The 23,547-nt window shown below is 37.2% G+C and overlaps 1 pseudogene; it reads left to right on the top strand.

Moving 5' to 3' along the window:
- Positions 1-8,607: 8,607 nt before the first annotated feature.
- Positions 8,608-23,547, top strand: part of LOC118974850 (neuronal membrane glycoprotein M6-b-like) — a 124,827-nt pseudogene continuing 109,887 nt past the window's right edge.

Raw genomic sequence — 23,547 nt, 5'->3', positions numbered from 1 at the left:
ATTCCCAGTCAGGGCACATGCCTGGGTTGTANGAAAGAAGTATTCCAAGTCATGAAATCCAAAGACCTACAGCCAAGATTGCTTTATCCAGCAAAACTTTCATTTAGAATGGAAGGACAGATAAAGTGCTTCTCAGATAAGGTCAAGTTCAAGGAGTTCATCATCACCAAGCCCTTATTATATGAAATGCTAAAGGGAGTTATCTAAGAAAAAGAAGGTGAAAAATATGAACAGTGAAAGGACAGCAAACACACAGTTATTAACAACCACACCTAAAACAAAAGCAAACCAAGAGGACAGCTAGATCAGGAGTGGAACCATAGAAATGAAGATCACATGGAGGGTTAGCAACAGGGGGGTGGGAGGAGGAGAAGGGGGGAGAAGGCACAGAAAATAGCATAGATGGTAGGTAGAAAATAGATAGGGGAGGACAAGAATAATAGGGGAAATATAGAACCTAAAGAAATTGAGACACGTGGTTATAAACTAAGGGGGGAGAATAGTGGGGAAGAGAGTGTGCGGGTGGAGGGGAATGAAGGGGTTGAATAGAACAACTGTAATGGTATAATCAATAAAATATATTTAAAAAAAAAGAAAAAAGAGAGGAAGAAAAAAGGAAAGGAAAAAAATATAGTAACCTCTTCCAAGACTAGAAGGAATTCTTTCTCTTCTCCACAATCAGGATGCCATCTTTGTAAACATCTTGCTAGGATAATCTATTAAAATAATTTATTCATCTTTTTGGACAATTCTAAATAATCACAACCATTAGCCTACCATCCATTGTGTAGGTTAAATTAGAATGAGTGTCCTTGATTCTTGATCTTTGTGTTATCATTAAAATGAAAACATCTGCAACCATTTTGTACTAGTGGTAGTTTAGAATTTCTGATTTCACCTTTTATAAAGTCAAATTGCCTAAACTGCATTTTATGTTTCTTCATTTGACCTTTAAGAAATTCAGTTAGGCAATTAATGTCTATAGTTAATGGAGTTAGTGATTTTAGCTCTTGCACAGCAGAATCTCCAAGAAGATGCTTCATACCTATCCAACACAGAACAAAAATTACATTTAATTTTCAGTCCATGTCTTTGGTTCCCATGGAAACAGCTCAGTCAAAGAAGTTTGAAGTGTTACATATTATTTAATATCTTATTCTCATATAAATATTGCCAGAAGATATGTCATATCTGTTCAAGTGTAAAGTATCATGGGAGTTAAGCAGAGAAATGTATTAAGTTGAAACTCATTGTGGCCTATTGCTGTTGACACTGCTGGCAATGGAAGCAACTTCAAAAAGAATCTCCAGGACCATCTTGAAAACATAATCTATATGTTTAGTAGAAAGTGTATGGATTTTATTAGTGACGATTCTTATAATCACACTAGGCTCTTCTACTTTGTAGAAAAAAAACTTCAGAACTTGAATTTAGCATAGGTTTTGGGGGCATAGCAATTTGAAATTGGCTTATATTTATTCACTTAGGTGTATTTGGGGACCAGTAAAACTAAAGGGATCCAGAATAAAAGATGCTATTGGCCTTACCTTATACTGTAAAGTTTCAAAATGCGAACATTCCAATAAATACTGTTTTTCACTTTCAACCAATTCTATATACTATTGGCCACGTACAATTTTGACTATTAAGCCTGATAATCTAGATGTTTCAGATCACTAGAAATTCTCATTTGGTAAGTCTACAAATCTTATAGATTAGAATAACACTGCAGGAGGGAACTTTAGAAGATATTCAAACATTTTTTGTTTCGTATTTTTTTTAAATCTCAGAACACTGAAGGAATTTGCTGGGCATCATGAAATCTATATATCACACTTCCTTCTGCCACGTGGTTATGTTCAGCATCACATGAGGTTTCTACTTATTGGGGCTACATATCAGTCTGACCATTCACTAATGCATTAAGCCCTGTGGAATCTTTCCAGGACTGCTTAGCTTTAGAATGTGAAAGGCTAAGGCAGGGCCCACACCCACCCACCTTCTAGTAGTACCTTAAACTCCAACATTTGCTTCCTAGTATATCACTCTTTGGGGACTGCAAATTCCCTGAGGCTCGGGCCTATGTTTTCCTGGTTTTTAATTCACCCTTGCCTAGCCTATCTGAGATGGAGCTGAATAAATTAATACTAGATAAATAAATTCAATCTGAAACATGCTTTGCTTAGAGAAGTATTCTTTTTTTAAGATTTTATTTATTTTTAGAGAGAGTAGAAGGGAGAGAGAAAGAGGGAGAGAAACACTGATGTGTGGTTGCCTCTCACGTGCCACCTACAAGGAACCTGGCCTGCAACCCAGGCACCTGCCCTGCCCAGGAGTAGAACAGGTGACCATTCGGTTCACAGGCCAATTCTTAATCCACTGAGCCACACCAGTCAGGGCTAGAGAAGTATTCTTGTATTTAACAATACATTTACTGGGTGATTATTTTAAATAACACCAGAAATAATTCTTTGAATGTATTTGAGTGTATTAGCATGTATTTGCATAGCACATTCTATATTCCCAAACAGTCTCTTGCCACACACACAAAAGTGCCTAAATGACTTTCTGTGAGAATAATGCATGACTGGCTTTTAAATAGCTCAGAAGTTAAGAGATACTGGTAGAGTACTGCAAAAACATCTATGTGACTTGTGTTGTCTAAGAAAAGATAATTTCAAAATATACCCTTAAGCAAATATTGCCATGTCTTTTCCAGTGCAAAGCACTGTGATTTACAAGCAAAGTGGGTCCACTGACAACATCTGATAGGACCCACGACCCTTGCTGCTCTGCGAATCACTGCCTGACCTTGTCACTAAACTTCTCTTTGTGCCTGTCAGTGCAGCTGTAAAACTGCAAAGAAGCAATCTCCACTACAAAAACCTTCCTTAACTGAGCTGTTCTGAGAGATATGTATCTTAAAAATAAAAGTAACTGTAAAGAAAATGCCATAAGCAATGCTGTCAGTCTCAGTAGCAAAAATTCCCAAATACATATTTGAAGTCTTTGACACCAAAAAAAAGAAAAATGGCTTAAAACGTTTTTTTTTAAAGATTTTATTTATTTATTTATCTTTAGAGGGGAAGGAGAGAGGGAGAGAAACATCAATGTATGGTTGCCTTTCGTGCATCCCCTGCTGGGAGTCGGCCTGCAGGGAACCGGCCTGCAACCTAGGCATGTGCCCTGACTGGGAATCGAACCTCGATTCTCTGGTTCGCAGGCCCGCGCTCAATCCACTGAGCTACACCAGCCAGGGCCTGGCTTAAAACGTTCTTAAATCTCCTGTGTCCCTATTCTATCCCCTTAGGATGGGATCAATCCCCTTTGGTAACATTAAACACCATGGAGCTCAATCAAAGAAACAAGCTGCCACAATTGCTAGCAACCCGAATTGGTTTCCAAAAACCACCACATCAAGGCAAGAAACTTTACCTTCTATCAGTGCTAAGGTCTCCTCTCATGCAACAATGGCCATGGGTGGAAGAGAAATGGTGACATGAACTCATGAAATATTTAGTTTGTTGACACTATGATAAAGTCAGTTACATAACAGTCTGTGGTATCTAAAAATTTGTTCTTTTATGCAGGTCCAGTACAATTCATTGTATGTATAATTTAAATTTGTCTCTGTATGAACTTATACTTTATCTCTTGAACCCCTATGAAAGTCCTTCCCAGTCTTTCCCTGATGCTGGAACCGAATGGACCATATTTTACTCTGACTACTGATCAAATTTCTGTTCACTATTTATTTCATTTGAATAAACATTTTTCATATAATCATGGTAGGAAATAGCCAGGACAACTAGGAACAGGGTCCCTGCAGTTCAGTCTCAGTGATAACTTCTGTTTCATTTGCTCAAACCCAACTGTGTTTTTGACTCACCTCATTCTTCTGGTCGTAAGAGTACAAATACTTTGCTTTCTTCTTTTTATGTCTACCATTTTCCAATATTTTACCTATACATGTTCCCGATTTCACTGATCTAACACATTCTATTTCTGCCACTAAAGTGATGTAGTTTCCTTCTCCTATACCAGAGAGTTTTGCTCCACTTAAAAATTTGTCCCATAGTCAAACAACCATTAAATAAATTCTGATGTCTGAGGAGACTCACTCAATGAGGCCCTATAAATGAAGTATTAAATACTGTTTACAACTTAAGCAAATTCTTCACAAAGCAACTTCTGATGTTTTATACTTCTCTCATTTCTGCAGACCAATCTGTTCAAACTGCCTTATTCTGGAGAAATCTAAGAGCTTCATTCCATTTCTCTCTCATGTCATACTATGGACAATTTTTTGCTAACTTTACAAATATTTTTAAAAGATTTTATTTATTTATTTTTAGAGAGAGGTAAAGAGAAGGAGAAAGAGAGAGAGAGAGAGAGAAACATCAATGAGAAAGACAAACATCAGTCAGTTGCCTCTCGCAAGAGCCCCAGGCAGGGACCTGGTCTGCATCCCAGGCATGTGCCCCAACCAGGAATCAAACCAGCAACCTTTCCATTTGCAGGACAATGCCCAACCCACTGAGCCACACCACTTAGGGCATAACTTTATGAATATTTTTGATAAAATGAATTGTCTTCTAGTGTTTAAAGTTTTAGTTCAGTTGGCTAGATAAAATATCTTTTACCTGAACATTCTCATAATATCTCATACTATTTGCTCATATTTCAGAGGTAATATTATTCACATATACAGGTTGATTTTTAGGTCATTATTGTTTAGAACAAAAATTGGTCAGTATGTATCTGTTTATGTTATAAATACTGAAAAGAAACTGAAGTATGCTTAAATGATGCAGGGTTTTATTTCTTTCGGAAAAATGTCATTTTTGTTTCATTTTAAAATGTTCTTTTTGATGTAGACTAAATTCGAGAAATAAATTAGAAAAAATACTAAATGGGGGAAATGCACCATTAGATTATTCCAGGAATATTTTAACTCAAAAAATATGTATGAGTCACAAAAGTACAGAATGAAAGTGTGATTTGCACAAGGTATACTTTAACACCAGGTGCATTTACTTTTCAAGAGTAAGTCATTTTAGAACAAATGGTAAATACAGTCACCAAAAGAGACTCTATCCACTAATGAATATTTAGTTAAAAGAAATCTAAGTGCAGAAATATAGTTGCCATTCATTTCAAAGTGTGTGTGCATTATAAATCATTTGGACAGACTTCTGCCAAGATGGAGGCATAGGTGGAAACACTGTGCCTTCTCCCACAACCAAGTTTGAATACAACAAAGGTTTGGAGAACAAAGACGCAGCCAAAGAACAGAAAATTGAATTATACGGAAGTCCGACAACCACTAACCGTTCAACGGGGACAGTAAGAGGGGTGGAGCCAGCAGCGGAGCAGGGTCGGGCAGGAAGGATCCCCTGACCTAGGTGTGCAGGTATACTGGACCCAGTCGGGGTGCAGGGCAGACTGACCTCAGTCGCACATTCGCGCACAGTGAGATGGACGATGCAGGCCCAAGAGGGCGAACCCAGTGGTGGAGGGCTGACGGCTGTGGCACACTCGCGTGCAGTGGGATGAAATGCGCTGGCCCCGGCGATGGTGGCAGCTGCAGTGGGAGGCGGTAGACGGGACACCATTGCTCCTCTTTGACCCTGCCCCCACATAGAGCGTCACAACTCAGCGACTGAGTTGCCCTGCTCTGGTGAACACCTAGGACTCCGATCCTGCTACGTAACAGGCACGAACAGCCCAAAAGATGGGCCAAGAAAAACTCAAAGTCCCAGAGCCGATAACTCTAAGGGACCAAGAGATTGCCAGCCTCTCAGAAGCACAGTTCAAGACACTGTTTCTCAGGATGCTCACAGAACTGGTTGATTATAGTCACAAATTAGAGGAACATATGAAGGCTAAACTAATTGAAATGAAGGGAGATGTCCAGGAAACCAATAGCGATGGAAAGGAAACTGGGACTCAAATCAATGGAATGGACCAGAAGGAAGAACGAAACATCCGACCAGAAAGGAATGAAGAAATGAGAATTCAACAAAATGAGGAGAGGCTTAGGAACCTCCAGGACATCTTTCAACGTTCCAACATCCGAATAATAGGGGTACCAGAAGGGGGAAGGAAACAGCCACGAGTGGAACACTTATTTGAACAAATAATAAAGGAGAACTTCCCCAGTCTGGCAAAGGAAATAGACTTCTAGGAAATCCAGGAAGCTCAGAGAGTGCCAAAGAAGTTGGACCCAAGAAGGAACACACCAAGGCACATCATAATTACATTAGCCAAGACCAAAATGAAGGAGAGAATCCTAGAAGCAGCAAGAGATAAGGGGACAGTCACTTACAAAGGAGTACCCATCAGACTGTCAGCGGATTTCTCAAAAGAGACCTTATAGGCAAGAAGGAGCTGGAAAGAAGTATTCCAAGTCATGAAATCCAAAGACATTACAGCCAAGATTGCTTTATCCAGCAAAGCTTTCATTTAGAATGGAAGGACAGATAAAGTGCTTCTCAGATAAGGTCAAGTTCAAGGAGTTCATCATCACCAAGCCCTTATTATATGAAATGCTGAAGGGACTTATATAAGAAAAAGAAGATGAAAAATATGAACAGTGAAAGGACAGCAAACTCACAGTTATTAACAATCACACCTAAAACAAAAGCAAACCAAGAGGACAGCTAGATCAGGAGTGGAACCATAGAAATGAAGATCACATGGAGGGTTAGCAACAGGGGAGTGGGAGGAGGAGAAGGGGGAGAAGAGACAGAAAATAAGTAGCATAGGTGGTAGGTAAAAAATTGATAGGGGGAGGACAAGAATAGTAGGGGAAATATAGAATCTAAAGAACTTGAGACACATGGTTATAAACTAAGGGGCGTAGAATGGTGGGGGAGGTAGTTTGTGGGTGGAGGGGAATGAAGGGGGAATAGAACAACTATTATGGTGTAATCAATAAAAAAAGAAAAAAATCATTTGGACAAATAATCTACAGATATAGTTCAAAGTAAGTTTTATTTGGCCAAAGGATTTGAATAAAATAGAATATCTTACCATTGAAACTTAATATTTTGGTATAATTCAGTATTCTTATATTGCTAGAGTCAGGGAACATTTTTTAAATTTTAGTATCTCTTAAATAACTTTGCACACCTAAATTAGTGTTGATTCAATGAAGTCATTTTCTGCTTTTTTCTTCTTAATTTTCTTTTTTGCTTTGAAATTCAGTGGTCATCCTAAATAAGAAAGAATATGTAGTAGCTTGGCAAACTCGTTGGCATCCATCTCCTTCTTCTGGATGTTTTGCTGAAGTAATTAATTTATTCATTGATCAAGCATATGCTGAGTGGAAACTGTTATTATGTGCCAAGCACTATTTAAGAACTGACAGGAAGGTGAATAAAGTACCAAACTTCTCAAAATACTCACTAGCTACTGGGGGAGGCACAAAACCAGATCGTTAAAATATAACTAAGAAAAAAATCATACATAATCAATGTGATGTATTTTCATCAACTTTGGGTAAAAATCAATCAAATCTGTTTTTTTCTAAGTACCTATTATACTATGTAAACAGAAATTCCATAGTTTCTCCTTTGATCCCTGTCCATTCCTTTACTCTGATTTTAATAGTGAATATAACTCAAAGATAATTTTTCCTTCCAAATATCAGGGAGAGAGAGAACGGAGAAAAGGCATTTTAAGTCTACCAAGGTTTTCACTTTCATTGTTGCCACAAGGACCTGGCTTTCTCCAACACATTTAGGTTTATAGTCATAGTTCTTTTGATTCATAGTTACATATGTTCAGCTATTACTCCAGAAACATTGGCCTACAGATTCATCTTGTGCTCCATCCTGCTCCATGTGTCAACCCTGGCCATCAGCCTAGAAAACTTCTAAGCTGACAGTGAGATTTAATTTAGAAGTTTTGATATTCTTTCTTTCCAATGGCTCTTAGTAAATATCAGTCCAATCAACCAGCAAGTTCATATATTATTGAATCTGGACAAGCAAAAGATAAAAGTTATAGCACTTTCCTCTTAGGTGTCTACTTAATCTCTGTGGAAAATTGATTAACCTGTAAGATTTTTATTTTTCAAAGGATATTAGGATATTAAGCATCAGCTTCCTATAAGCCTTCAATTTCTATTACAATGGTAGGAACTCAAAGTCCCCCAACTTGAAAAAAATCTAACTACAGGTGACTTCTCTCCACCTTTAGGTATCAAATAGTGTCTAATTTATATTTATTTCCTACTTGGATTCCTGGCAGATGAATGCATACTCTTTAATCTGTATACCAAGTCATTTGAAATACTGGGGAACCCCTTCTATTTAACTAGAGACCTAGAGTAACACATTAGTTCACTCAATAAATATGCACTGAGTACCTACTGCTTTTGAAGGGTATATGGTGATAAGTGTTTGAGAAACAAAAATCAGGGTAAGGGAACAGAGGCTAACTGGGAGTAGAAGGAAGCTATTATATGGAGTATTGTAACAGAACACTCAGCACAGACTTCTCTGCAAGGTGACCATTGGGCCAAGATCTGAAATGAAGGGCAACCCATGACAATACCTGTGCTAAGGGCAATGTATATAGAGGGAATGGTAAGATAGGAGCATGATTCGTTTGAGTCAAGAAAATCAGCAACTTATGGATAAGGTAAGGATGGGGAAGGGGTACTTAAACATCGTTAAAAAACAGGTTTAGAAGAATACAAGTTGCATTAGTCTTCTATTGCTGCTATAGCAAATTATCATGAACATAGTTGCTTAGAACAGTGGAAAACAATTGTATTACAGTTCTGAGAATCAGAAGTCTGAAATGGGTCTTATGGGGCTAAAATCAAGTTGTCTACAGGTCTGCATTCTTATCAGAAAGCTTTAGGGGAGAACCCATTTCCTTGCCTTTTTCAGCTGCAGGGGTGTCCAACCTGCAGCCCACGGGCCTCATACAGCCCAGGATGGTTATGAATGCAGCCCAATACAAAGTCGTAAATTTACTTAAAATATGATGACATTTTTTATGTGATTACGTGTCACAATGTATTTAATGTGTGGCCCAAAACAACTCTTCTTCTTCCAGTGTGGCCCAGAGACACCAAAAGGTTGGATACCCCTGTGAGTCTACCTGCATTCCTCAGATAATAGTCACTTCCCTCCATCTTCAAAGGCAACAGTGTTGCATTCTTCTGACCAGTCACATTTCTGTCTGATCTCCTCTTCTCATCCTTCTTTCCACCCTTTAAGGGCCTCCCTGTATAGTCGGGATATCCTTCCTATCTTAAAATCAAATGATTAGCATTCTTAATTCCATCTGCAAACTGAATTCCCCTTTTGCCATGAACTCTAGCATATTTACAGGTTCTGATGATTAAGACATGGACAGCTTTGAGGGAATGTTTTCCTGCTATGGTATAAGAAAGGGTTGATATGTCCTGTGATTAAAAAATGTAAAACTTTGGTCCTGGCTGGTGTGGCTCAGTGGATTGAATGCTGGCCTGTGAACCAAAGGGTTGTGGGTTTGATCCCCAGTGAGGGCACATTTCTGGGTTGTGGGCTGGGTCCCCAGTAGGGGGGCACATGAGAGGCAACCACACATTGATTGTTTCTCTCCCTCTCTTTCTCCCTCTTTCCCCTCTGTCTGAAAATAAAAATAAATAAATAAATAAATAAATAAATAAATAAATAAATAAAATGTGCTTAAAAAATGCAAGACTTTGGCAAAAATACTCTATGCAGAATGAAAACTAGAAAAAAATGATTGGATCTTAGATGGCATACAGAGGACAGTTTTCTCACTAATATGTATTTAAGCATCAACAACCTAAAAGAAAATGGCCAAAGGACATGAGGGCAGTCAGTTTTCAGAAAAAGGTTATCCAAATGGAGAGAACCACATAAAGAGATGCTTAATACCCCTCCTAATTAGGGTTGCCAGATTCAGCAAATAAAAATACAGGATGCTCACTTAAGTTTGAATTTCAAATAAACAGTGTATTCTTCAGTATAAGTATATCCCAAGTCTTAGAAGTGCCATACTTGTACTAAAATAATTTGTTGTTACTGGAAATTTACATTTAACTGGGCATTCTTTGTTTTCTCTGGCAACTTCACTCACGAGGGAATAAGTGTAATATAAATTAAGGAAGTAATGTGATTTAATTTTAATAGCATCTGGCAATAATTATAAATGATTGTACCCTGTATGTTTAACATTGTCCGAGTTCTGAATCAAATTAGGCCTAGTCAAGGAATACCTCAGTTAACTCAGTTTCCCAAGGGGCTGACAGCCTAGAACTAGTTTTATTATCCTAAACCTGAGTTACAATGTACACGATAAACACCTAGGCACTATTTTGCCTATAAAAACACAGTTTTCTTGTTTACTCTGTCAAAACAACCAGGCTCTGCTTTGGTATTCTCCCCATACCCTGATTTATTTGGAGCCTGAAGTCATTTTCTGAACTCCAGACTGGTATAGTGCTTGAGTTCTAGTAGCTCTTATCTAATCTTGTCAGCACTCTCATCTTTGGAGCTGAATTATTTTAACTATGTCCAAAACGCTGCTTTCTGGGTCTTGCTCTACTTGAGGCAACATTACCTGAAACCAAAAAAGCTGGAGTTTTTATTGCCTTACAACCAAGCATTGTTATCAAGGGAGTGTGGACTTGGTTTAAAGTGACCTGCTGAACTGCACCTGTATGCCTGTTGATTATTAAGTCCCCATTTTAGTTAAACAAGATTAACAAGCTCTAGATATAGGCTATACAGTCTTGAACCTATAGTCAATCTGTAGTGTACATATATGTATTACAAATTGGTAAGAGCATAGATCTCATATTAAACACACTTACCACAATAAAACAAAATTTAAAAAATAATAAAGTGAACTGCTGAGTGTTTCAGTCACGCAGACATTTTGCATGTCATGTTTACCTGAAGAAGATGACATCATCACATAGGAACAGGAAACAGAACAACTCTGAGAACAGAGACCAAAGTATGATTATAGCTATATAACTCATTGGAAAAACCATTACTTCTGGTGGTAGCACTACTAGTAGTAAGGCCTTGCCAAGTTGGAAAGCCACATTTGCTTTACACCGGAAAACCCCGTGGAGAGTAAGCTGCAGGAACTTCTGTGTGTTTGGCAATGAGAGGAGGCATGGAAACAGAAAATCTGTTTCTCCGTGTTCTTGCCACATAACACAATCAATTTTCAGATCACTTTCTGATCAAACATAATAGCTTGGTAGTTATGTACTCAGAGGCACTGTTAGCAGAGCCTTTCTGACTGTGCAAAAAAACTTGAGAGATAAATGATTGCAAGGGAGGTAAAGAATGTTCCCAGGACCTTACCATCCATAGCAACTGAGATAAAAGAACTGGTTATTTACAAAATAATCCTGAGTCTGTTCAAAGACCAAGATAAATGATCACAAAATGAAAAAGACGTAAAGGAGTTGAAAAAGTACTAAGAGCTTTAATAGATAGCTTTAAAATCAACATTAACAGATGAATATGTCTGTGATGTTACCCTGTTTACTACTTTTGATCCATTCTTTTCCCTTTCTGGTTCTGCTTGGTCCTCTGGGCTGCTAACCTTTGAGAACCATATCACTGAGACTGCCTTAAAAGCTGGCTTCCAGTTGATTTCAGCCAATGGGACACACTGGTAGAACAGCTGAGTGAGAAAAATGAGTTCCCGCTTGTGATCTGCTTGTAATGGCCAGGTCCTTCAAAGAATTCCTTCAGGAACTGTATTTGAAAATCACCGCATGCTTTATGAGAAACAAAAGCAGAGATTGGTAGGACATTGTACTTGAATCTTCAGCTCCTGCCTCCCTGAAAGTCACACAATGTTTTGTCCTTGGTAGAGAGGACAAGCGCCACACATTTCACAAATCAAAATACAGCTGAGAAAGTTCCTCATTGTCTAAAATCTCATTCAGTAAATTATCAGTTCTAAGTTCCAAGTTTAGATATCCAGTTTCTAACATATTTAGAATGGATTTGTGGACTTTTATACATTTGTCAAGTTTTCATGGGTGGCATTATTTTTGTCCTTTTTAAATAAACTTTTTATATTTTATTTTTTATATTTGTCCAAAAACGTTTCTTACACTTATTAGAAGTTATTTCTTAAAGATGAGACATCTCTCTCCTTTCAAAGAACAAACAGGATGAGGACTTCGTTAGTATGACCAGGACAAACATATCTCAGATGGACAAGGGCAGGTCCCACAGTGCCGGTAGAGCACTCAAGTCTCTTTTGTGAGATGGGAGTGCGGAGGGTTGGAGTAAATTAAGAGAGGGTGATCGTTATGATTATCTTAAATCTCATCTACTTCTCAAATTAATTAAGTTGAGTTTTTTTTTAGATTTTATTATTTTTAGAGAGAGGAGAAGGGAGGAAGAATGAGAGGGAGAGAAACATCAATGTGAGAGAGAATCGTCAGTTGGTTGCCTCTTGCACACCCCCCTACCAGGGACTTGGCCCACAACCCAGGCATGTGCACACTGGGAATTAAACCAGTGACCTTTCAGTTTGAGGGATGATACCCAACCAAGTGAGCCATGCCAGTCAGGGCAACAATTAAAGTAGTACATAAAATATCAATAAAAGAATAATGAAAGAAACCATTAAGAAATGGGAAAATAATCCCTTAAGATGAGAAACAAGACAGGAATGCCCACTTTTACCACTCTTATGCTACATAGTACTGGAAGTCCTAGCCACAAAAACCATACAGGAAGAAGAAATAAAAGACATCCAAATTGAAAATGAAGAAATAAAATTGTCATTATTTGCAGATGACATGATACTGTATATAGAGAACTCTAAAGACTCTACAAAAAAACTACTAATGCTGATCAATGAGTTCAGTAAAATAGCAGAATACAAAATAAATATTCAGAAATGTGATACATTTTCATACATCAATAATGAACTATCAGAAAGAGAAACTGAGAAAAGAACCCGATTTACAATTGCATCTAAAAATACCTAGGAATGAGTATAACCAAGGAAGAAAAAGACCTCTGTTCAGAAAATTGTAAGACCCTGAGGACAGAAACGGAAGAAGATACATATATGGAAACATACACTGTGTTCCTGAATAAGAAGAATAAACACGATTAAAATGTTCATACCCAAAGAAATCTATAAATTCAATGCAATTCCTATCACAATACCTGTGGCATATCTCAGAGAACAAGATTAAATAATCCAAAAATTTATATGGAGCCACAAAAGATCCCAAATAGCCACAGCAATATTGAGAAAGAAGAACAAAGTCGGAGGTATTGTGCTACCTGATATCAAACTATAGTCCAAGGCATAAAAATAGACATATAGATCAATATAACAGAATAGAGAGCTCAGAAATAAACCCATGCCTATATGGTCAATTGAAATTTGACAAACAAAGCAAGAACATATAGTGAGATAAAGGTAGTTTATCCAATAAATGGTGTTCAGAAGATTGGACAGATAAATGCAAAAAATTGAAACTATATGACCTACTTACACCATATACAAGAATAAACTTGCCATGGCTGGTGTGGCTCAGTGGATTGAGCACTGGCCTGCAAACTAAGGGACTGCTGGTTCGATTACCAGTTGGGGCACATGCCTGGGTTATGGACCAGGTCCTCTGTGGGGAGCACGTGGGAGGCAACCGCACATTGATGTTTCTCTCCCTCTCTTTCTCTCTCCCTTCCCCTCTGTCTAAAAATAAGTAAAATCTTTTTTTCTAAAAAAGAATAAACTCAAAATGGATTAAAGACTTAAATGTAAGTCCCAAAACCATAAAATTCCTACAAGAAAACAGGCAGTAAATTCTCTGACACTTATCTTAGCAATTTTTTTGTGATATATCTCCTCAGTCAAGGAAAACAAAAGAAAAACAAACAAACAAATGGGACTACATTAAGTTAAAACTTCTTGCACAACAAAACCAACCATCAACAAAATGAAACAACCTATTGAATAGAAGACCATATTTGCCAATGGCACATCTGGTACAGGGTTAATATCCAAAACGTATGAAAAACTCATACAACTCAACACCAAAAAAACCCCAAACAATACAATTTAAAAATGTATTTTTTCACAGAGGACCAGAATGGTCCTCTTTCCAAAGAGAACATACAGATGGTTGTTAGACATATTAAAGATGCTCAACATCACTAATCTTCAGCAAAATGCAAATTAAAACCACAATGACATATCACCTCACACCTGTCAGATTGGCTGTCATCATTACTTCCTTAAGTATATTTTATTAATTATGTTATTACAGTTGTCCCAATTTTGTTTTCCCTTTATGTTCCTCCTCCCTGCATAGCCCCCACCTTCCAGCATCCTCCCCATTTAGTTCATGTCCATGGTTGTAAAGAACTCATGCATATAAGTTCTTTAGCTTAGCCACTTTCTATACTATTCTTAACTTCACCTTGTCTATTTTTGTCTACAAATTATGCTTCTTATTCCCTGTACAGTTCCCCCCATTCTCCCCCTCCCCACTGATAAACCTCATATGAGCTCCATTTCTGTGATTCTGTTCCTGTTCTAGTTGTTTGCTTAGCTTTTGTTCTTGTTTTTCAGGTTCAGTTGTTGATAGTTGTGAGTTTGTTGTCATTTTACTGTTCATAGTTTTGATCTTCTACTTCTTAGATAGGTCCCCTTTAATACTTCATATCAGGGTTTGGTGATGATGAACTTTTTTAACTTTACCTTCTCTGGGAAGCATTTTATCCACCCTTCCATTCTAAATGAAAGCTTTGCTGGATAGAGTAATCTTGGATGTGGGTCCTTGCTTTTCGTGACTTTGAATACTTCTTTTCAGCCCCTTCTTGCCTGTAAGGATTCTTTTGAGGAATCAGTTGATAGCCTTATGGGCATGTCTTTATAGGTAACTTTCTCTTTTCCTCTTTCTGCTTTTAAGATTCTCTCCTTACCTTTTAAAAAAGATTTTATTTATTTTATTTTTAGAGAGGGGAAAGGAGGGAGAAAGAGAGGGAGAGAAACATCAATGTGTGGTTGCCTCTTCATGTCCCCTACTGGGGTCCTGGCTGACAACCCAAGCATGTGCTCTGACTGGGAATCAAACTGGCAATCCTTTGGTTCACAGTCCTGCAGTTAATCCACTGAACCACACCAGCCAGGGCTGATTGTCTCCTTCCTTATCTTTAATCTTGGGTAACTTAATTATGATGTACTTTGGTGTGTTCCTCTTTGGGTCCAACTTCTTTGGGACTCTCTGGGTTTCCTGGACTTCCTGGAAGTCTATTTCCTTTGCCAGATTGGGAAAGTTTTCCTTCATTATTTATTAAAATAAGTTTTTAGTTTCTTGCTCTTCCTCTTCTCCTTCTGGCACCCCTATGATTTGGATGTTGGAGCATTTAAAGTTGTCCCAGAGGTTCCTAAGCCTCTCCTCATCTTTTTGAATTCTTGTTTCTTCATTCTGTTCTGGTTGGATGTTTATTTCTTCCTTTTGTTACAAATTGATGATTTGAGTCCCAGTGTCCTTCCCTTCATTGTTGGTTCCTTGTACATTTTGCTTTGTTTCACTTTGTATAGCCCTCATTTGTTCTTTCATTTTGCAACTGAGCTCAGTCAATTCTGTGAAGCATCCTGATTATCAGTGTTTTGAAATCTGCATCAGATAGTTTGTCTGTCTCCTTGTTGCTTAGTTCTTTTTCTAGAGTTTTGATCTGTTGTTTCATTTGGGCCATATTTCTTTGTCTCTGTGTATCTACTACATTGTAAGGGGCAGAGCCTTAGGTATTTGCCAGGGTGGGGCAACCCTCTTAGCTGTGCTGTGGCATCTGTTGGGGAGGGGTCAGAGAGGGAACAATGCCACTTGCTCAGCTCGCCTCCTATTTTCCATCACTTCCCTCGCTTCCCACAAGCGATTGTGCCCTTTCAGGTGCTAATTCTCAGGTGAGTGGGTTTCCGTACATTTTAAAACCCTGTGGACTTCTTCAATGGACTCTTGTGTGAGACTGGTAGTTTCTCCTACTGCCGCAACCCCAACAGATTTTTTACCACCAGGGGTTTTGAGGCTTTAGTTTCCTGCACTAAATGAAACCCTGGGTTTCATGGTCTGTGTCACTCCCCTGTTTTTCCTCCAAGCTTATCTGCACATGAATGTAGGATTGCCCACATGCTCCACTGTCTTGCCTTGCAATGTCCTCTCCACCCTGGCTGCCCATTTTGGTTGTGCAAGGAAGTAAAACATTTCTGTCTATGCCTCCATCTTGTCTGGAACCCAGAATGGCTATCACCATTAAATCAACAAACAATAAGTGCTGGCAAGGATGTGGAGAAGATGGAACCCTCATGCACTGTTGGTGGAAATGCAGATTGGTGCAGCCACTGTGGAAAACAATATGGAGTGTCCTCAAAAAATTAAATATGGAACTGCCTATGACTCAGCGATTACACTTCTGGGAACATATCCAAAAAAACTCAAAACACTAATTCCAAAGAATATATGCACCCCTTTGTTCATCACAGTGTTATTTATAGTAGCCAAACTATGGAAGCAACCCAAGTGTCCATCATTAGAGGAGAGGACAAAAAAGCAGTGGTACATATATACAATGAAATATTACTCAGTCATAAAGAAGAATGAAATTTTGCCATTTGTGACAGCGTGGATGGACCTTGAGGGTATCATGCTAAGTAAAATAAGCCAGTCAAAGACAAACGCCATATGATTTCACTTACATGTGGAATCTAAAGAACAAAATAAATGATCAATCAAAAGAGAAAGAGACTCATATCCACAGAGAACAGACTGATGGTTGCCAGACAGCAAGGGTGTTGGGGAACTGGGTGAAAAAGGTGGACAGATTAAGAAATCCAAATTGACAGTACAAACTACTCACAAGGATGTTCATTACAGCCTAGGAAATACAGTCAATACTATTGTAATAACTGTGTATGGTACCAGGTAAGTACTGGAAATATCAACGGGGTCACTTTGTAAAGTAAATGATTATCTAACCACTGTGTTGTACATGCGAAACTAAAATGAAATAATATTGAGTGTAAACTGTAATTGAATAATAACATTTAAGAAAAGTAAAGGGAAACAAGTGTCTAAGGACTGAAAAAAACTATTATAGTATTATACTCAGTTCTGCACCTTTTGAGAGCTAAATGTGGAAAGAAAGCAATATAGCTCTCACCACCTGATTATTAAAAAGAAGTTTTTCATGTATAAGGAAACCTGCACTCTGCAAGTCTACCTCTGCTCCCCACCTGCTAATAAATGATCTGTCACTAGTCACCTGACAATCTGAACTTAATGTTTCCATCAGGAGACTAAATCACAATAAAGGCCCAATTTATATAGATTGTAAAGTACTATTGTAAGAGGCAAATGGTCAAATCTAGAACAAGTAGCTTGTGAGTTGAAAATCCTTTGTAAGTGGGAATTGTTAATATAACCACTGAGCTGTAGGTGGGAGATACCAAGTGTTCTTTGACATTAATTTCTAAGAGCAAATTATACTGCATGAGTATTTTTATAAAGAAGACTACATGGGTATTTCTACAGTAATTTCAAAAAAGATATAGAAATGTTTTCAACTGGTTGACTCTGTGTTGAGCAACATATAACCATAGTGCTAAATTAAATAGCAGATGTTTGATGAAAATTTGAAAACTGTGTAAATGAATAAAAGAAAGTAGTAATTAGCTCTGTGTGTGTATGTATGTATGTGTATATATATGTACTTGCATATATTCATATGTGTGTATATATATGTATGAACACACACATATGATTTAATGGTGATATGTTGCAAGTGGAAATATATAGGCTTATTTGGGTATTTCTCAATCAGCTAGATGCCTTGAAATTATTTTGGTTCTTTAGGGTTGTAGAGCTTTGATACATTCTTAAAGTTTGTTTCTGGTAATAATTTATCCTTTCCAGGACAGTGTATTTGTGTATAAGAGGAAACACAGGATTTTTTCAATGTAGGTCAATAAAATTTCATGCTAAAATTAGACCCAAATCTGTATAAGACTACTGTCACAATGTATTTCTATTAAAATTTCATTTTATTTTATTTAAAGATTTTATTTATTTACTTTTTAGAGAGAGGGGAAAGGAAAGAGAAAGAGAGGGAGATAAACACTGATGTGAGAGAGAAACATCAATCTGTTGCCTTGGTTCCTCTGGCATGACCAACTAGGGACCTGGCCCATAACCCAGGCCTGTGTCCTCTCTGGGATTTGAACCAGTGGCCTTTCACTTTGAAGGCCAGCACTCAATCCGAGCAAAATAGTCAGGGCAAAATAAAATTTTATAAAGCTCTTTAGAATGACATTTATTCTTTGTAACATGCACATTATCAACAATGCTGTTATAAGTTAATAATTTTTAACTCTCCAGACTGTTTGTGATATTGCCATAGGTGTTTGGGAAGAGGACACAGAGATTAATTAGAAAAGTCATATCCCTGTCCTTTCAACCTACATTTTTTAGGCAACATCAATATAGGCTCACTAAGAATAAAAGAAACAAGTCCTGGCTGGTGTAGCTCAGTGGATTGAGCATGGGCCTGTGAACCAGAGGATCACGGTTCGATTCCCAGTCAGGACACATGCCTGGCTTGCAGGCCAGTTCCTGGCAGGGGACTCACGATATATTGTGTGTCCTCGGCAGAGGCAACCATACATTGATATTTCTCTCCCTCTCTCCTTCCCTTCCCCTCTAAAGATAAATAAAATAAAAGAATAAAAGAAACAAAATTGAACAAGATATGGACACACCGATTTCATTTTTTAATGTCTAAAACACTCATGGAAAATAATGAGGTTTATAAGGAAAAATGCAATTTCAAGCAACAGAGGAGTTCTCATGATAAAATGGTTCCCTGAGATGCCTGCCTTAGACTGTTGTTTCATCATTTCTTCAAAAATATTTATTGAGTGCCTACTTTGTTGCCAGATATTGCTCCCAGCACCAGGACTACAGTAGTGGGAAAAGAAAAGACAATATGTCCATATGGTGTGGCTCAGTGACTTGGGCATGGGCCTGCAAACCAAAGGGTTGCCAGTTCAATTTCCAGTTGGGGCACATGCCTGGGTTGTGAGCCAGGTCCCTAGGGGGGAGACGCACAAGGGGCAACCATACATTGATGTTTATTCCCCTCTCTTTTTCCTTCCCTTCCCCTCTCTCTAGAAATGAATAAATAAAATCTTAACAATGACAAAAAAGACAAGGTTCTTTTCTTACATGGAAGCTTATATTATAGAAATGGAAAATGAAAATAAATACATTTAAAAACAAAAAAGATAGCTTAATTTAAAGGTAATAAAAAACTGCTTGAAGTAGTTAGTAATGGTTAATGATAGCTTAAATGTAAACAAAAGCATGAAACTTGATGACTCACCAAAATAACTAGAAAATGTATTCTAACAAAGAAGCCCACTGATTAGTATCAACATGCTAATATTATACCTTTTTGGTAAATAAAATGAAACTTTAAATAAGGCATTATTTTATATCTGTTAGCTGAATTTTAAAATATTGATCTTTACTCAGTGTTGGCAAGAATTCAATAAAGCTGGAAACACCCAACAGTTATCAGTAGAAATTTGATAGCACAGTAGAATGCAATGATATATTCAAAGTGCTAAGAGCAAAAGGCTGCCAACAAAGAATACTTACTTGACAAATTGTCCTTCAGAAATGAAGTTGAGAAAACAATTTTCCCAAATAAATTCTGAGGGAATTCTTTACTACTAGACCTGCTTTACAAGAAATGATGAAAGTTCTTCAAGCCAAAGTGAAAGGATGCTAATTAGTAACATACAAACATATGAAAATATATAGCACTGTAAAGATATTTATAGTCAAGTTCAGAATACTCTAATACTGTAATGTGGTGATGTGTTAACCATGTAACACTTATATAAAGGTTAAAGGATTAAGCATTGAAACTAACTATACAAGGTCTGTCCAGAGGGTATCCAGCTACATAATATGAAAAATAGAGACATTTATTGAAGAAGATATACAATGAAAGATGTATTGTGCATAGGGCAATGATGCCTCAGTCCCCATCAAAGTAGGCACCTTGGGACCTCACACAGTTCTCCCAATTATCATCAGCTGCCCCATTATACTTTCCTGAATCTCATCAACAGTCTGAAATGTCTTCCTTTTCAAAGGTGGTTTTACTTTTGAGAAAAGCCAGAAGTCACAGGGCACCAAACCTGGGCTGTAGGGGGGCTGAGTCACCTGGGTGATTTGATGTTTTGCCAAAAAACTCTGCATAAGATGTGATGCATGAACAGATGTGTTGTGATAAAGCTACCAATCACCAGTTGTCCATAGCTGTGGTCTTCTGAATCATATGAATAGTTTCTATAGAGGAATGTTCAAGCTTAATGCAAAATTTGATGCAGATTCACTGCTTTATTTACTCAGTCATTTTGAATGGGATGCCACACAGTACACATAGTTCACTCAACATCTACTGCCCCCACTGACTAGTGCAACAAAATTGTCATTGTTCATGATTGCACCTTTCAGTCCATTCTCCTTAGCTGCCATGTGACACAAACCTTTCTCGTTATATTAACAAAGGTTGGACTTTTTCCGGACAGGTCTTGTAGCTAAAATAATTTGTTAATTAATTCACAATAAAAAAGATGTAATTTTGACATTAATAAAAGAAAAGAATTGAAGTAAAGGGGAGAGTAAAAGGTAAGTTTCTGTAAGTGATCAAAGTTATTAGCTTAATGTAGGCTATTAAATCTATAAGATGTTTTATATAAGCTTTATGGTAACTTCAAAGCAAAAACCTACAGTACATATACAAAAGATAAGGAGAAGGTGATCAAAGAATATCACTATGGAAAATTATCAATTCACCAGGAAAGGCAGCAAAAGAGGGAGAAATAAACAAGGGAACTACAAGACAGCCAGGAAACAATAAGGTGGCATTAGTAAGTTCTTACCTATCAACAATTACTTTAAATGGATTAAATTCTCCAATCAAAAGCTATAAGTGCCTGGAGGCATAAAAAAAAGACCCAACTACATGCTGCCTAAAAGAGGGTGGCTTCAGACATAGCCTCAAAGTGAAGGGATGTTAAAAGATATTCCATGCAAGTGGAAACTAAAAGAAAGCAGGGGTGGCTATTTTTATATCAGAAAAAATAGACTCTCACTCAAAAGCTGTAACAAGAGACAAAGAAGGTCATTATATGATGTAAAAAGGTCAATTCATCTAGGAGATATAACCATCATAAATGTATATGCACCCAATACTGGAGTACCTGAACATATTAAACAAATACTAACAGATATGAAGGGAGAAATCAACAATACAACAATAGTACAGTACTTCACTATCCCACTTTCAACAATGGATAGATCACCCAGACAGAAAATCAATAAGGAAATGTTGGACTCTATTCCAGATGGGTCTAACAGACATATACAGAACCTTCCATACAAAAGTGGAAGAATACATATTCTATCAAGCACACAAGGAATATTCTCTGGGAAAGATCATATGTTAGGTCACAAACTAGTCTTAGCAAATGTAAGGAAGTGAAACCATCTGAAGTATCTTTTCCAACCACAGTGGTATGAAACAGGAAGTCAATAATAGGAAAAAACCTAGAAAATTCATAAATAGGTGGATATTAAACAACACATTCCTAAAAAATCAATGGGTCAAAGAAGTCAAAAGGAAAAAAAAACCTCAATACTAATGAAAATGAAAATATAACATATGAAAATCTATAGGATGCTGCAAAAGCAATTCTAACAAAATCACTTATAGCAATGAACACCTACATTAAGAAAAAAAGAAGAAGAATCTCAAATGACCTAACTTTATACCTCAAGGAACTATAAAAAGAAAAACTAAGTAAGGCCCTGGCTGGCATAGCTCAGTGGATTGAGTGCGGGCCTGTGAACCACACAATCGCGGTTCGATTCCCAGTCAGGGCACATGCCTGGGTTGCAGGCCAGTTCCTAGCAGGGGACTCACGAGAGGCAACCATACATTAATGTTTCTCTCCCTTTCTCCTTCCCTGCCCCTCTAAAGATAAATAAATAAAGTCTTAAAAAAAAGAAAAACAAAGTAAGCCCAGAGTAGGCAGAAGGATGGAAATAAAATCAGAGTAGAAATAATGAAATAGAGACCAGAAATACAATAGAAAAATATCAGTGAAATCCTGCCATCTGTGACAACATAGATGTAGCTTACAGCAAAAGAGACAAAAAAGAAACAACCTAGGTGTCTGTCAACAGATAAAACTGTACTCGAACAAGAATTAAATAAATTCACATGCTCTTGTGAGTTCAAAAAAACCCCAGATATATGGATAAAAACTGATATAGAATATAATATATAATATCTAATGGAATATTATTTAGCTATGAGAAAGAAGGAAATTCTGCCATTTGTTGCCACGTGCATGAACCTTGAAGGTATTATGCTAAGTGAAATAAGTCAGACAGAGAGAGAATTCCTGTATGGTTTTACTTATATGTGGAATCCAAAAAGGCCAAGCTCATAGAAACAAAGTAAAATGGAAGTTGCCAGGGGCTGGGGGTGGGGGGAAATTGGGAGATGTTGGTCAAAAGGTACAAACTTCCAGTTTTGTTCTGGAGATCTAATTAATATTCATCAGGGTGACCACATTTAACAATATTGTATACTTCAAAGTTGCTAAGAAAATAAACCTTAAATGTTCTCATGGTGCACACATACACACACACACACACACACACACACACACACAAGGTACTTATGTGATGTTAACTAACCCTCATGTGGTGATTATTTAGTGCTAAATATATGTATCAAATAATGCTATTGTATACCTTAAACTTAGATGATATTATATGTCAATTATACCTCAATAAAGCTGGAACAAAAAAGAATTCAGTGAAGGCTAGTATACTTCGATGGTAATGGTATAAAGTGGTGTAGATTTTATGGAAAGTAAATTAGCAATATTAATTAAGCCACAAAATGTGCATGCCCTTTGACCTAGTGATATAAAATAATCCAAGATAATAAAGAAAAAGCCCTAAGTCCAACTGTGTGAATCACTGCATCACTTGTAACAGGAAAAAAACAGATTTCATTGAGATGTTCAGCTGGAGAAAAATGGATAAGTAAATTATAGTGCATCTATCCTGAATATTTTATAGTTATAAATATGATGATTAATAATATTTTGGCACAAGGGTCATAATTTAGAAAGCTTTAAATATGAACTTACTCAGTGACATTTTAATGTCATTTAATAGGTTCCAAATTCAGCACATAAAAATTATCTTCTCCCTATCCCCCATTTTAACCATTCCTAAGCAACATTCATTCCCCTTCTGTTCCTTATAGTGACTAATTGTACTACCACCCACTTAGGCATCTAAGCTAGAAATCTAAAAATTATTTTTAATTCTTCTGTCCTCATCATCCCCATAGACAATCAATCATCTACACTTTCTGACATGCAATTTTTTTCTTTATGTCACTTTTCATTAGGCCTTCATTGTCTCTC

Source organism: Sturnira hondurensis, unplaced genomic scaffold (assembly GCF_014824575.4).
Source record: "Sturnira hondurensis isolate 20B ecotype Veracruz unplaced genomic scaffold, ASM1482457v3 Scaffold0019898, whole genome shotgun sequence".
NCBI classification, from domain to species: Eukaryota; Metazoa; Chordata; class Mammalia; order Chiroptera; family Phyllostomidae; genus Sturnira; species Sturnira hondurensis.
Note: the sequence above shows the minus strand (reverse complement) of the source record. Positions and strands in the feature narration are given on the sequence as shown.